Source organism: Gopherus flavomarginatus, unplaced genomic scaffold (assembly GCF_025201925.1).
Source record: "Gopherus flavomarginatus isolate rGopFla2 unplaced genomic scaffold, rGopFla2.mat.asm mat_scaffold_216_arrow_ctg1, whole genome shotgun sequence".
NCBI lineage: Eukaryota > Metazoa > Chordata > Testudines > Testudinidae > Gopherus > Gopherus flavomarginatus.
This window is the reverse complement of record NW_026114830.1, coordinates 43114-48302: the sequence shown is the minus strand read 5'-3', so window position 1 is coordinate 48302 and position 5189 is coordinate 43114. Positions and strand designations below refer to the sequence as shown.

Sequence of the window (5189 nt, the reverse complement as noted above, 5' to 3'; positions counted from 1 at the left end):
GCTTAATATGAGTCATCAGTGTGATACTGTTGCAAAAAAAGCAAACGTGATTCTAGGATGCATTAACAGGTGTGTTGTAAACAAGACACGAGAAGTCATTCTTCCGCTTTACTCTGCGCTGGTTAGGCCTCAACTGGAGTATTGTGTCCAGTTCTGGGCACCACATTTCAAGAAAGATGTGGAGAAATTGGAGAGGGTCCAGAGAAGAGCAACAAGAATGATTAAAGGTCTTGAGAACATGACCTATGAAGGAAGGCTGAAGGAATTGGGTTTGTTTAGTTTGGAGAAGAGAAGACTGAGAGGGGACATGATAGCAGTTTTCAGGTATCTAAAAGGGTGTCATCAGGAGGAGGGAGAAAACTTGTTCACCTTAGCCTCCAATGATAGAACAAGAAGCAATGGGCTTAAACTGCAGCAAGGGAGATTTAGGTTGGACATTAGGAAAAAGTTCCTAACTGTCAGGGTAGTTAAACACTGGAATAGATTGCCTAGGGAGGTTGTGGAATCTCCATCTCTGGAGATATTTAAGAGTAGGTTAGATAAATGTCTATTAGGGATGGTCTAGACAGTATTTGGTCCTGCCATGAGGGCAGGGGACTGGACTCGATGACCTCTCGAGGTCCCTTCCAGTCCTAGAGTCTATGAGGATTGTTAATTGACATTTGATAATGACACAGAGGGAAAACCTGAGCTTTCAGATCAGTGTTCAGAAATGAAAGACAAAGGGTGGAAATCAGAGATTTTGGATCCATTTTGCAAATTATAGAGAGGAAAGTGGAAAATCAGAGGGATTTTATATCAGTGTTGATAGGAGGTAAAATCTGAGTGTTTCACATGAATACTTGAGTGATAATAAGCTCGATAGTATTCATCACCATGCAATTTTGACAGGTTTCCACGCCCCTTTTAGGGCTTTTGTCCCGCCTTCCCACCCCCCGTTTCGGTAGGCGCTGTCGGCCATTTTGAAAAAATGTGTGTGTGTGTTTGACTAGGGGAAGTGTATTTAATATCAGGGTGGATTAAGAGAAAAGTTAAATGATATTGAAGACTAGGTTTATAAAGGGAATTTACTACGGCAAAACCTGTTTGTTAAGCACCGAATAAAAAAGCATGGAATGTATTCAATACCAATGTAGGTTAAGAAAAAAACATTATAAACTAAGTTTAAAAGGATAATTAAGTGAAGCAAAACCTGTTTTGTAAGGACATAAGCAAAAACTATAAGGAAATACTTAAAAAGTAGGTTTAAAAAAATTAACCAAGGCAAAGCCTGTTTGGGGTGCCCTGGGTAAAAAAGGGATTGAAACTTTTGACTGCCAACATAGGTTATAAAAAGCTTTTTAATATTATTAAGTAATATTAAAAACAATACAGCTAGGTTTAAAAGGGGAATTGACTGAAGCAAAACCTGTTAAGTAAGCACATGGCCAAAAACTATAAAGGGGTCCTAAGAAAAAGGCTTTTAAAAACATTAAAAACTAGGTTTAAAAGAAAATGTACTAAGGCAGTGTAGGTTAAGAAAAAACGAGGTTTAAAAGGAAAATTGACAAAGAGAAAGCCTGTTTTGTAAGCACAGGGTAAAAACTCTATAAAAAAGTGGCTAAGAAAAATACAATAAAGCTCAGGGTAAAATTAAAAAATGTTTACCTTTGCAGTCTTTTTGTAAAACGAGGCAGCTTTTCTGGTTTAACCCTAGTAAATAAAACACATTAAAACTAGTGAATGCCAATGCAGGTTAAGAAAAAACGAGTTTTAAAAGGAAAATTGACCAAGGGAAAGCCTGTTTGGTAAGCCCGGGGTAAAAAAGCATTCAATATCAGTGTAGATTAATTAAAAAGAGCAAAGATAGAGAGCACGCGGCGGAATCAGAATGAGACAGAGAGAGAAGCAGGCAGAGTCTGTTTAGTAAGCACAGGGTAAAAAAGCATTCAGAAGCAGGGCGGGTTACAAGACAAGAAAAGCGAGGAGAGAGTCCGCTTTGGAAAGAGCAACGATAGAGAGCACAGGGTAGGATTAAAGAGAAAGAGAGAGAATTGTTACCTTTGCCCGTCTTTCTGTAGAATGAGGGAGATTTCCTGCTTCTGACACTCTCCAGCTTGTTATCACCGCTTTTGGATCGGCCCAATCAGAGGTGGTTTTACAACAGCGTCATAGAATTCATTTTCCTGAACCAACCAATCCTAGTGTTTCAAGAGTTTAAGCAAGAGCCAGCCCCCTCCTTTCCCCCTCCCCTTCTCTCTCCCCCCGCCCTTTTAACTGTTTTTTTCTTATCTAAAGAAACAGACCCCTAGCATTTTCCCGCCATGTAGCCCTTTTACAAAGAGTTTTTATAAAAGTTAAAACCATAAGCTTTTACTAATACACCATTTTTAACACATGTTAAAATTACCTTAAGTTTTGCAAAGGAATAAAAAAAACACCCCCTTTGTATGTGTTGTAATAAAAAGTATGCAGAAGCACCCTAGGTTTTTTAGTAACAGGCGGTATATATATTTTTTATTTTGTAAACCATTAAATTAGGAAGACAAAGAAGCAATGCGCCTGTTAGCAAAGCAGCCTCTGTGAGTTAGTGAATCAGAGATAAGAAGGCTAATTCTTTTTCGTGCTTTTTAACAAACAGAAGTTACAATTACATTAAGTTTTGCAAAAGGATAAGGACTCGAAAAAACAATTTTTTGTATGTGTTGTAATAAAAAATTATACAGAAGCACCCTAGGTTTTTTAGTAACAGGCGGTTTATATATCCCTTATTTTGTAAACCAGTAAATTAAAAAGACAAAGAAGCAAAGCGCCTGTTAGCTAAGCAGTATTTGTGAGTTAGTGGATTAGAGAAAAGATTGCTTTTTTTACTATTTAACAAATAAAAGTGAAAAGGAAACCTGCAGACCCATAGCCTTTGTTTAGGCACAGGTGTTTTAATAACAGGTAAGTGTGCAAAAACAGTTTAGGGCTATAAAACTAACGTGTTGTAACAAAAAAAGGTTTGTTTTTTTTTAATTTTAGGCTAATGCGAACCATTTTAAAGTAAAAACAGCAGGCTTTTGCAGCAGAGCGGCTGTCAGCAAAAACAGCCTCTGTAAGTCAGTAAATTAAAAATAAAAAGAACAAAACATAAGAAGGTCTTCTTTTAAAGCAAAAACTAGCCAGATCAGGTATTAAAAAGCATACTAACTTACTTACTATTAAAACTAAGCTTTTTAACCATTAAAGTTTAAAAGCTAAAGTGTGTAGCCAAAAACCTTCCCGCCTTTTTTAAAAAACCGACTAAGACAACCACCCCTCCCTTCCCCCTCCCCCCCCTCCCCCCCCTCCTCCCGCCCTTATCTAAACAGCCAGAGCCTTCGGCTTTTTTTTTAACCCTGTAACAAAAGCTAATTACCGTTTTAAAATGTGTTTTTAAAGTAATACCTAATTTTTTTAACTTATTAACAATGTAAAATAAGTTTTGTAAAAGTTTAACGTGGTTTATTTTTAAATTAGCACATTTTAAAGTAAAAACAGCAGGCTTTTGCAGCAGAGCGGCTGTCAGCAAAAGCAGCCTCTGTAAGTCAGTAAATTAAAAATAAAAAGAACAAAACATAAGAAGGTCTTCTTTTAAAGCAAAAAATAGCCAGATCAGGTATTAAAAAGCATACTAACTTACTTACTATTAAAACTAAGCTTTTTAACCATTAAAGTTTAAAAGCTAAAGTGTGTAGCCAAAAACCTTCCCGCCTTTTTTAAAAAACCGACTAAGACAACCACCCCCCCTTCCCCCTCCCCCCTCCCCCCCCTCCTCCCGCCCTTATCTAAACAGCCAGAGCCTTCGGCTTTTTTTTTAACCCTGTAACAAAAGCTAATTACCGTTTTAAAATGTGTTTTTAAAGTAATACCTAATTTTTTAACTTACTAACAATGTAAAATAAGTTTTGTAAAAGTTTAACGTGGTTTATTTTTAAGTTAGCACATTTTAAAGTAAAAACAGCAGGCTTTTGCAGCAGAGCGGCTGTCAGCAAAAACAGCCTCTGTAAGTCAGTAAATTAAAAATAAAAAGAACAAAACATAAGAAGGTCTTCTTTTAAAGCAAAAAATAGCCAGATCAGGTATTAAAAAGCATACTAACTTACTTACTATTAAAACTAAGCTTTTTAACCATTAAAGTTTAAAAGCTAAAGTGTGTAGCCAAAAACCTTCCCGCCTTTTTTAAAAAACCGACTAAGACAACCACCCCCCCCTTCCCCCTCCCCCCTCCCCCCCCCTCCCGCCCTTATCTAAACAGCCAGAGCCTTCGGCTTTTTTTTTAACCCTGTAACAAAAGCTATATTCCGTTTTAAAATGTGTTTTTAAAGTAATACCTAATTTTTTAACTTACTAACAATGTAAAATAAGTTTTGTAAAAGTTCAAGGTGGTTTATTTTTAAATTAGCAGTTTTGTTTTAAAAACCAAGGCCATATAACAAATTTAAAAAATACAGGTTGCAGTTTTTAAAAACTTTTTGGTTACAAAGCTGTAAATAGGTATATTACCATTTACAAAGGCTTTTTATTAACTGTTTAAACACATTTACTATAAAAAACAACATTGTTAGCCATTAAAGCTAAAGTATTTGGCGCCCCCCAAAACTGCACCCGCCTTTTTTCCTAGAAAAGTGCCCTTTACACACCCTGTTTTTTTTAAAGAATTTTGGGTGTGGGGGGCAAAACCTTTTTTTTAAAAAAGCAGGTTTAAACCTATAAATAGGGGAACAAAAAACTAAACAAGGCTGTTAAAGAAATATTGCTAATACAAGACTTCTACCGTTATGGGAAGCAACAACATGGTAAGAAACCTTACTATAATTTGTATGGGCCGCCAAGATATTATAACAGCGTTATGCTTAGTTAAAAGCCAACATTTTTTCTTTTGAATAGGACGAGAACTTTTTTCTTGACATTCCAGATGCCGCGCTAGAAGCTTTAAATTTTGGTAAGCCAATTAATATGCTACACAAGTATAATTTATTTTTAAGAAAAAAAGGTTTTAAAAAATTTTATTTTTTTAATTTAGAACAAGATGGAAGTCAAAACCACCCAATAGGTTTTCCTGAAATTACAGAGGAAGGTGTGAACTGTTTTTTAAATATGTGGTTTTTTAAAAATTGACGTTGGAAATAGTGTGCATTTTAGGGGTTTGTTTGTTATTGTTAGGAAAAAAACTTTTAAAGGTTTTA

General features: G+C 35.7%; 1 long non-coding RNA gene across 4 annotated transcripts; it reads right to left on the bottom strand.

Moving 5' to 3' along the window:
• Positions 1-1549: 1549 nt before the first annotated feature.
• Positions 1550-4125, bottom strand: LOC127042079 (uncharacterized). 4 transcript variants are annotated; one of them, XR_007771830.1, is made up of 3 exons: positions 4111-4125; positions 2041-2165; positions 1550-1692 (listed from the first exon to the last, which is right to left on the bottom strand). It is a non-coding gene; the product is annotated as an uncharacterized LOC127042079 (long non-coding RNA). The 4 variants fall into 4 exon arrangements; XR_007771832.1 differs by lacking the exon at positions 4111-4125 and adding an exon at positions 3648-3662; XR_007771833.1 differs by lacking the exon at positions 4111-4125 and adding an exon at positions 3181-3195.
• Between the last annotated feature and the right edge of the window lie 1064 nt (positions 4126-5189).